Raw genomic sequence first — 11,783 nt, 5'->3', positions numbered from 1 at the left:
TGGTACATTTTGTTGCAGTGATAAAAATCGGCAAAATATTGTAAACTAGCAGGAGGGAGGGGGCGACCTTGTCTGCCGTAAAATACACTTAAATATATTTTAATTCATGCAGATTTCGTATTTATTATTATAGAACCAATTCTCTATTGATTATTATATTGTACCTAATATATAGTATTGATTTCAAAAGTTAAAAAGAAATGACTTGGGTGCCATCAGCTAGAATCGAAATCAAAACATTTAGTGCTCCACCCACATTTCTCTCATTTAGCACTCCAGATGTGTTCCTTACTATTTAAACTAACCCGATAGATAAGAAAGATTTAAATTTAAACCAGTTCTATCTATGATTGAATTTGCACATGCACAAAAGTAATAGAAATGTCAGAAAGCTGAAGCAAACATATTGAATGCGTTATTCATCCACACAAAGATTTTACTCATTATAATCCTTATTGTATGATTACTATTTCCTGTTAATTTCAGTGTTATATGACCAGTAGTTTAAGAGTTTATCGGTTAAACACACCCACGCATATATCTACTGTTTTATTTATATAGACTAGCGGGATCTGTGAAAATTCCACAGGGGACTCATTCATATGCAATATATTGATGTTGGCATTCTGTAGATGTTCAGTGTAAATGGAGACCCTCTGATATTATTGTAGCTTTTTTGTTAAAACTGCAAAAGTATTTATGTTTAAATATATTTTAATTCTTGCTGATTTCGTATATATTATTATACCTATTTACTATGCCTCCCCACGGGGCAGAGTTAGACACCAGGGTCGTTTTTTAACGTGGAGAAAAGGTACAAAAATAAAAATTGTCTCAGTCGTGAAGGATTTCTCCTCTAACGAAAGAGAACAAGAAAATGAAGTGCAGCATCTGAAGAACAGATACTACACTTTGATCTTGACCAAAATATTATTATAGTTAATGTTCTATCGATTTTTATATATTATAAAGTTGCGACTACAAAAATAAAAATAATATCCATTTTACTTGGGGGCATCAGCTTAAAGACAAAACTGAAACCAAAACTTCTAATATATATATATTACCATATTACCCCCAATCTTACCAGGAACCAATACCTCACCCTTAAATCCCTTAAAGACAAAGATTTAGTTTACTTACCCTCTGATAAGGGCAGAGAATTTTGCGTTATATCACAGGAATCTTATAACAACCTTGCTATAGAGCATCTTTCCAATACCGACCTTTACACCCCAGCACATAATATCACTGCTGCTCGTATTGAGAACAACATTAACAAGACATGGTCTCAAATTTGTTTTAAAAGAAATCTCCCAAAACAACACAGACTAAATTTTATTACTAAATACAGCAAATTACCTACCTTTTATCACCTTATTAAAACCCACAAAAATAGCACACACACACAGATCAGACCCATTGTTTCAAGCGTTAATGGTCCCCTTTATAAAATCTCTTGGTTAATATCCCGCCTACTTAAACCTCTACTCTCTACCTTCCCAGCCCATGTTAGTAGTTCCAACCAAGTAATTAACAAACTCAACGATCTACCACACCATTTACTCAAACTATACAGATACCCATTTAGCCTAGACGTCGTTTCTTTATACACCTCCATTCCTGCACATCCAGCCATTAATCTCATGGCAGACATTATAGCATCTAAAAACCCACAATGCTTCGGAATTACTCCAGGAGATCTCTTACAACTCCTCCGTATTATAGTAGACAACACTTACTTTACTTTCCTACAAAACACGTTCAAACAAGTATCTGGACTACCCATGGGCTCCAGTCTATCCGGTATTCTTGCCATTGCTTATATGGACAAACTCGAAAGACACACCCTTAGTACCTGCTATTCTTATCTCCTTTTTACTAGATATATCGATGACATTTTAATTATCACATACTCCCGCGAAGAAGCTATTAACATTTTCCACAAATTCAATAACGCCGACCCAAACTTAAAATTTACTATAGAACACCCAGACTCTTCGGGATCCCTTTCTCTACTTGATTTTAAAATACAAATAAAAAAAAATGGTGCCATATGCACTGAATTCTACAGAAAACCCGTCAGCAAACGCCTCTTCGTACATTTCAAATCTGCGCTACCTCTCAAGGACAAACTAAACTACGCACATGCCGAAATCTCACGCATACAAGACAAATGCACTAACATCTCCGACAAACATACACACACTAAAAATTTCCTACAGACCCTCTCACTAAACGGCTACCCTAATACGATCCTATCCTCACTTAAAAAGAAAAAACGCAACACCCGACCCTTCTCTAACAATTGTTTTCTAAAACTACCCTTCCTCAGTGACAAAATCTCATCTTCAATCCGAAAAGCCATCCGCAGCGAGGGACTCAACATTCAACTCATCCACACTGGATCTACTTTAAGACAACAGCTCAACCGAAAACATCCATCGCATACACCTTCCCCTTGTTCACTCTCTAATTGCCCAATATCACACACAGGTTTATGCTTTAAGAACCACGTTGTTTACGACCTACAATGCGCTAAATGCAGTGCATCTTACATCGGAAGCACTACCAGATTGCTTCATCACCGCATTAAAGAGCACTTAAACACTACTGCTTCGTCGTTCTATAAACATATTCGCACTTGCATTAATTCAGAACCAGATTTTCACATCAACATTCTTGCTTCTTCAAGAAACGTAGGTCAACTTCGTATCCTCGAATCTTTAATTATTTCAAAAAATACTCCCACACTAAACAATAGACTGGAATTGAGCTCCGCTTTTATAATATAAGTTTAAAACATAAGAAAAACAATAATTTAAAAAAAAAACAAAAAACAAACCTTGCTTGAATAGTCATCTCCCTTGATTCACAAACGCAACAAGTATTTCAAACATCAACTGATTTATTTTAACGTTCTCCTAACGTCATTTTTTGTTCTATATTTCGCGGTATCACGTGGCAAACTCTGCGGCTACTTTTCCAATTTTGAACACTCTTCCGCTGTCTTCTCTTGAAAATGGACTAATAAGTCTGAAATATATTGAGATTTATATCACCATTGAATACAACAGAAAAAAAAAATTACTGTTGTTTAGAGTTAAAATTTGTGTGAAAAAGAAAAAACAAACAACAAAAAAAAAGAACTTTATTTCTTTTGTTTGCATTTAATTTTACTCTATATAAAAAAAAAATCTCGCATTGTTCTTGGCTTTTAATTTTACCTTATAATTTTCTTCAACAATGCTTCAAGCAAACTACAACCTACTTATATATATATATATATATATATATATATATATATATATATATATATATATATATAATTGAGTTCCTTCAGCTATAATCGAAACCGAAACTAAAATTTATGAAGAATTCTTGGTAAAATAATTAAAAAAAAAAAAAAAAAAAAAAATTGAGTGTAAAATTATTTATTAGAAGAAATGGAAGTCCATAACAGTTAAGCAACAGCCACTTGGATGTAAGCGTTGTAACGCCGTTACACACAAAATAAATAAATAAATAAATAACACACGCTATCCTCACTAAATAGATTTAGATCGACTATGAAGTTAATTTGTAAATCGCTGTGAAATATTGAATGGTCTTGCTTGCCCTAGATGGTCGCGATGTTGAATGTTTTCTAAAATGTAAAACTTCTGAATCTGATGAGTTGCGGAACGTTGGGAATCGCTACTGACTGTACGTATATTGATTGGCAGGAATGTTTCTAAACGAAATCGAAAGTTAAAAAAAAAATGTTAAAGCATAAGATCTATATTCTAAAAAGCGAAATTTCTTCGGTTTTATTCATTGATTTTAAATAGCAGACAACATTGAATGTATTGCAATATTTTTAGTTATAAAAAAAAAAAAAATGGAAGATTCTATTTATAAACATGGGCGATAAGAACCGACCAATCAGATGGAAGCACACTGCTATCAACCAATCAGAAACCGGAATCACTCCATACATAAAATATACCGAAAGAAGTTCTGCACACAACTTTTCACCATCACACGAGAAGGGACTATGCTTTTCGTCTCAAGACTTCTCCGGATTGGCTACCTACCTGGAAACGCTATTCTTCATCTGCAAACTTTTTTAATTCAAAGCTTCTCTGGATTGATACTGCCATTTTGTTTGAAACAAAATTTATTTTCTCTTCTGAAATTTAAAATAAATGTCACCTTAGGAAGACACTTATTTATTATTTTACCCACCTCTTTTACTGTAGAAGTCCGTGGAAAGCACATTCAGCCTTTGAAAATCATTCGTTGCTCTCTCGACTCTACCAAACATCTCGTGTTAATGTGGGGGGCTTGTTTAGAGTGAAATGAAGTAAAAATAAATAAATAAATAATAATAATAATAATAATAATAATAATAATAGCTTCACTTAAAATTGGTTTCAAACTAGTATAGCAAGTACAAAATAGACAACAAAAAAATCCAAGGGAGATAACTTGGAAGATTCTGGAGTTACCCCCCTTGATTATTTGATACATAAAAAGATCGTTTGTTCTGCATGTTCAAATGCTGGGAAAAAAATAAAATAAAATAAAAAAAATTTTTTTTTTATTTTTTAAAAATGACCTTGGCTCTCGGAGGAAAAATAAGTTTGGTAATTTTATAGTTTTTCACCCAAAATGGCAGACGACTGTGATGTAAATTAATCGTCTGCTATTTTAAAGGTTTTTATAGGATATGGAGTGTGAATTGGTGTTTGCGATAATCGGGATCTATCGATTTTTAAGACCAAGATTGCAGATGCAAGAATCTCTAGAAGTCGAAAGTAGTCGCATATCACCGGGACCGTTAAAGGTAAATTTAATGATATCTCTGATTTACAGAAGACTTCCACCGACTCCCATCCCCACCTATATAAAATAAAAAGGCATGAATAACTTCAGAAAAATAACGCCATCCGACAAAGAACTCGGAATCGCTGTATTGGAATGAAATAACATTTATTTACATGTTTAAGAATTACAGTAATTCAAATCATTCCAACGTTAAGGTTTTGCAATGCGTGTTCATTAGACATAATCTTTGCGAATAAATATCTCGTGGAAAAGACAAAGTTTAGAATTACGGATTTTCATGAACAAAGGGACACACATGATTATTTCCTGAGGGGAGAAAGTCATGAAGCTATCTATCTTTGTTGAAAAGAAGAAATAATTCTTGTTCGATATGGTAACTTTCCATAGTGAGAATTTAACATGCATGACGTGCGCAAAGTCATGTTGGGTGATTTTAACATCCCACAAGCACAGAGTCCATCCTATGTGCTGAGGACGGGCAGCAGTGATGTTCACTCATAAAACTGCATCCTGTATTGGTTTGATTTTCACAGGCAAAATCTTATATAGGCGAGTTCTAGAACATTCCAGTCTGTTGTATTACTGCACATGGAACGTAACATAGTTCTTTTATCGCATGTGTGCGGATGGGTAAATTATGACATTGCGTCTTTGTGCATTCTTTATACATGTGCGTGTTGAACATGGTCATTGCTATGAGAATGTCTCTGCCAAAGATTGGTTCCGGCCATATGTAGTGAATGCTACAGTTCATGTTTTGGAACCTATTATAAAATAATAATTTAATATTAGAAAATATTTTGATAATATTGACACTTATTGACCCTTTGTTGAAACATAGACGTTATGGTCACGAAAATATCAGGTGACTTGTGTTTATGTAAAATGCGATCCCAGGAAATAACTGATGACAAAACAAAGCACTTTTTTTCTTTTTTTTTTTTACATGGGGTTCATCACTTATCAAGGCCCAAAGGCCACTCAAGGATAAGGGTTATTGCGTGTACAGTAATCAATGAAATAGTATTGTAGTAATCATTAGTATTGGGGGTTTAGATAGAGTGTTTACTTAAGGGGGCGGTTTGTCAGGAGTTTGTTTATGTTGGACTTGAAGACGTCCAAGTTGTAGTCAGGTGGGAAAGATTTGATGTACGTGTTCCATTTCAGATCAGGAGTAAAGGTCAACCCCAGAAGCTTGTCAAAACATGGAGCCTCCCCAAGACGAGAGCCATCCATTTCAATTGATGCCAGATGGGGATCAGAGTGCTGATGATGTTAAGATAGAAGCTTGGTTTTGGATGAATTAAAAGTGACCAGCCACCTCTTCCCCCTTTAATAGTTTTTGTGTCTTGCTTCAAATTTGATTTATTCCTTTTTTTTTTATTTAAAAAACTGAGAAATGACAAATTTTTAAAAGATTTTTTTAATGGTTTCATTGCTATCGAGAACTTTTTACCTACTTTTAACGATAAAGAAAAAATTGTGCCTCTTTTTTCATAAAATAGAAAGGACGAAATAATAAAAAAAAAAGAAAGTTGGAACTAAAAGTTACTGCATAAAAAAAAAGTCCATTTCACTAAGATATCTTGCAGTGCATTTCAGAAAACCAGTTTCCAACGTCTTCTGCAGCCGAGTTCCAGTACCCGCTGTCGTCTGGTTACCTCCTACTGACATGAAGCAGCCAAGTTCCAGTACCCATTCCTCCAGTGCCTACTATACTTGTAGCTGATCCTGTCTTACTCAGACTAACCATAATCTCCAGGCTTTTTGAATTTGCCACTTGCATTTATTTCTTTTTGGTAAATAAAAGGCACTGGAGGAGGTGTCCAAAAGCAAAAGAAAATGTACCAGTTACGAATTTTTGATAAGAATAAAATCATTAAAAAAATAAAACCATTAAAAAATAAAACCATTAAAAAAAGGTGAACCTATACAATGTACACACTCCTCATATATTTTTTCTTTTTGTCCTTTTTCAATTTTTTTAAACGGATTATTATTGATTGGACATTAATCTACTAGATTATCCAGTCACAAATGTAAAAAGTTCAATATTTAAAGAGTTTTCGGGAGTACTCAGTTTCTAATACAACGTTCTAGTAAATTGATCCCCATAATGGAACCAGTCGAAGTTTGAACAAACTACAATAAAAAAAAAAAGGCCAAATTCAATAAATTTGTTTAAAAAAAAAAAAAAAAAAAAAAAAAAAAGAAGCAGCAATTTGGCCTTCAAACGTTGACTAATTTTTAGTATAAGACGTCAAAGAACATTGCATGTTTGCCAATATGTCGGGAGTTGCAAAAATGTAGTTATGGAATGACGAGAAATCTTATTCTAACATTTAAAAACAGCTTTATTGATTATCTTCGTTAGTAGGTTTGTATAGAGAAAGAGTTAGTCATTGAAAGTGTTCCTGTGTGGAGAGATGTAGATTAAAGATTAGACAGACCTGTGAAATGAGAAAGAAAGTTTGCGTGTGTTGAAGTAATGATGCATTATTTGTCTTTTAGGAGTTTGTAGTAGAAACGTGCGTCACAAAAGATTACAGATAGTACTGTAAGATGAGTTTGTATGTGCACCGCATGGGGAGATAACCATGTTGGCCTGTTTGTATGTTTGTCATAGTTGAACCTCGAGCCCATAGGCTGGGTGTTGACTTGTTGAGCCCCAAGAGAGAAGGTCTGTTCCATGTGGAGTTGTTGTCTGTCCAAGATCTGAGAAGAAAGAGGAAGTTTGTTGCCGGTTTAACATTTTATAAACTCGGTCACGTGACTAAGAGCTGGCTTCTGATTGGACATGCCAGGAAGGAAGTGCATTTAAAAATCTCCAGCTGTGTGAATTTTCTCTTGCTTATGTTTGTTGCAATTTTCATCTGCTACAGCTTCTATTATGGGGGATCAGTTTACTAGAGCATTGTATTGAAAACTGATCACCTCCTAAAAACTTTAAATATTGGATTTCTTTTGCATTTTTAGTGAGATAATCTGGTAGATTATTGCCCAATCAATAATAATCTGCTGAAAAAAATTGAAAAAAGATGAAAAGAACAAATATATATATATATATATATATATATATATATATATATATATATATATATACACTTCAAAATAATGAATATTTTATATAAGACAATCCCAACTAAATGAAAATTGCTCAATATACCAGATAGAGCAAATAAATCATAATTTAGGAATTTAAGTTTTATGATTTGAAACGGTTAAATTTCAAATCTAGAATTTTTATTTTATGAAAAACAAAGTGTACATTTTAATAAATATATTGCTATATATGCTAATATTTTTTCTCTGAGGAGATGAATAAGCATCGAAAACTCATGGGTTAAGGAGATATACTTATTAAAATGTATTCTTTGTTTTGCATAAAATAAAAATTCTAGATTTGAAATTTAACCGTTTCAAATCATAAAATTTAAATTCCTAAATTATGATATATATATATATATATATATATATATATATATATATATATATCAGGAGTATGTGCATTGTACAGGTCCACAAAAAAAAAAAAAATAAATAAATAAGTCAACATTGAAACAATACGCTAGTGCAGTTTTCTATTGTCCTTTTCTACGAAAAGAAAAAAATGACAATTTTTTTCTCTGTTGTTAAAAGTCGGAAAAAAGTTCTTGATAATGTTATATCGCATATCCCTCCATATTTACATTAATAAACCAGAAACTAGAAGGAGCAGCGACAGTGACAATAATGGCGATGCTAAGACAAAGCCGTTCGTCGATACAACATAAATGAACACACTAAACACACACAACAACTTCAAATCCCATTCTTTTATATACAGACATCAACAGAATAATTTGCACCTCACTTCAACAAAGAAAACCACCAGAGGAAGTCGTACATCAAAAGAAAAATCAAAATACAATTATTTCACAAACATAACAGCAGACACAACTCCGGCAGCATATAAACACAAATAATTATTTCACAAAACACTGCAACAGTACAACACCTACTAGAACACATTCACAATTTTCTTAGCTTTAAAGTGATATAACATTATATATATATATATATATATATATATATATATATATATATATATATATTATGATATAACACATGTATACAAACACCAAACAGACGACTCCCTACAACACATTAAAACAAAAAACAAAAAGCGAAAACGATTAAAGCCGCTTTTTGTCTACTACTACACCTGCATAAAAAATATAAAAGCGACTGCCTTTTCAACAAACCAGCAGATTGGCCCCTACGTGGCAAGCTGTGAATCTTGCTCCATCAGCAGCTAGTTGCAGTTAACCCCTCGCCAGCGACACTAGCTACTGAAATTACTGTGCCACAGCTGCCGCCACCATCTCACTCGTGATACTGGACAGAAAGCCTTGAAGATCAGCCCTCTTCCACGCCACCAGATCATCACAGCTCATCAGTCAACAGCCATCAACCCCTCGCCAATGACACCAGCTATTAAGGATCACTGCATCCATATTGCCGACGCCAGAACATGCAAGCCATGTTCCTGTCATCGCTGGCCCCCACCTCAGCCTGAGAATAACTTAGATCGTCATCAAGCTCATATCAACACCTGACCAGCATTCCTACTGCTGCCCTGCCATCGCCAAATTATCCTGACATACCCAACAGTTCGTTTCACGATCGTTTAAACTTTAAATAAAACGTTTAAACTCAACCTTTTCGTTTGTCACTTTCTTGCTTCCATATGCTCAGTTTTGTAATATAACAATAACAACGAAAAAGTTTTTGAAAAAGTTATCACGTCTCAATTTTTAAAGAAAACAACAAAAAAGAAAGAATAATTCAAGATTGAAGTAAAATGCAAAACTGTTAAAACGTATTTCATTTTCCGAGGTTGTATTTTACATGAACACAAGTCACGTGACATTTTGGTGACTGACATCTATGCTTTGACATGGAGGCAATAAATGTCAACATTACCCAAGTTTTTATTTTTTTTATAAGTTGTTGCATAATTCATAATAAAGCAAATTTTTTTTTTCTTTTTTTTACTCCTGTTCACCCCAAACAAGGCATATCGCCACTTAAGGGGCTACGATTTGAGACCATGCCTAGGAAAGATTAACAAGATGTTGGTTTACATTAAATTTAAACTTCTGCATATCAGTACAGTCAGGGAAGCAGGCAGTAGGAAGGGAATTCCAAAGTCTAATTGTTTGAAAGAAGCTATTAGAGTAGAAAGCTTTCTGGCATTTAGGGACCTCAACAGTGAAGAGGTGTGATTTTGTTGCTAAGCGGGTTTGTCGGGGATATGTACGTCAAAGGGGCACAAGTGCAAGGAGTTCATCAAGGCACATTCCACTAAAATCTGTAAAACAGGTACAGAGATGCAACACTGCAGCGATGGGACAGGGGCTGGAGCTTAGTTGACAAAGTGGGATTGAAGACTCTTCTTTGGACCCTATCCAAGAGGGAGAGGCTAGCGGTAGATGCACCAGCCCAAATGTGGCAACAATACTCCATGCATGGGCGAATGGAGACCTTCTAGAGGTACAGTATACCCTCAGGTGTGAATAGTCTTCTAGCTCGATAGAACCCACTTTCTTTGCAGCAGCCTTTGCAATGTCCTCAATGTATTTGTTTCGGTTCATATTGACCATGAATGTAAGGCCGAGGAGTTTAAAGGAATAATTCTCAGGTAAAATGTTATCATGGATATTGGTGGTTGGAGAGGCGTTTTGTAATTTTTAAAGGAGAGTAGCTTAGTTTTACTAACATTAAATATTACTATCCACTATGGTCTGGAGGTCATTTTCTAATGATTCGGCCATTGTCTTAGATTTGTGTACATCCATTCTTCCCCGTGCATGTTACAGAGCGTTGTATTCTCAGCATTTTGGACACAACATTATCAGGGAGGTCGTTAATGAATATCGGGAATAATAGTGGTCCAAGGATTGACCTCTGAAGCACTCACACATTAATGTTATGCTGCTTGGATGTACATCCATCAATGACAACCTGAATGGTCCTATCGTGTAAGAGGATCTAATTATATTTAGTATTAGTATATTAGTATATGTAAAATCCTCTTCAACTTAATGAATCTATTAAAAAAAAGAAATGCCCATTTATAAATGACTTTTGAAATTTCGAACAATAATTTACATTAAATTTCCATAGCAAATTGAAATCTCCTCTTAAAATTGGACAGCAAGTCATTTTTTGTACTTATGCACGTATTGATAAAATAGTATTTACAAGTTAAATTCAAGTTTTGCAATATCTTTTTTATCAAATTAAATTGTGAGGTAAAAGTACAGAATAGTTGCAGAACACTCTCCCCTTCTCATGTTAAGAATGGCTTTCTAAATAACATTATTTTAGCACGGTACAATAAGTGCATAGGTTTTGTTTTTTTGTTAATGAAAATTTGATAGCTATGACAATTTACGAAAATAATTTCTAATTTAGTAAATAATTTCACTAGGAATACCAGGCAGATAATCAAAATAAATTCTAAGCGAATCTAAGGGAGATAACTTCGTAATTGATTTATGTAAATTATTGGTTCTGTTCAACTAATGGTTAAAATATGTTTAAGTTACAGTTTAAGATCTAAGGCTGAAATTCGCTGCCATCGTTCCAATATTTTATACGTATTTGGTGAAAACATATATAGATAGGATGGAACAGCAATAAGATCTTCTTTGGACGATCTTAACCGGCATTGGTAAAACTGCAGTTTAGTAGCCTAAACATAATACTATAAAAATTGTGTACATATATAAATATATTTTTTTCTTTTAAATATTAGTAAATGGAGAACCATTTTGAGTTAAAATCTATTTAATATTACGCCTTTAATCTTAAAAACATGCTTGAAATGTGTACACATGCTGAAATAATCGCTAACTTCTGTCTGTATGAAAAGTCCATGAAGGTAATTTTTTGGGGGTCACCAGTTG

This window comes from Euprymna scolopes, chromosome 22 (genome assembly GCF_053919585.1).
Source record: "Euprymna scolopes isolate OS-2025 chromosome 22, ASM5391958v1, whole genome shotgun sequence".
NCBI lineage: Eukaryota > Metazoa > Mollusca > Cephalopoda > Sepiida > Sepiolidae > Euprymna > Euprymna scolopes.
The sequence above is the reverse complement of the archived record's forward strand: the minus strand, read 5'-3'. Positions refer to the sequence as shown.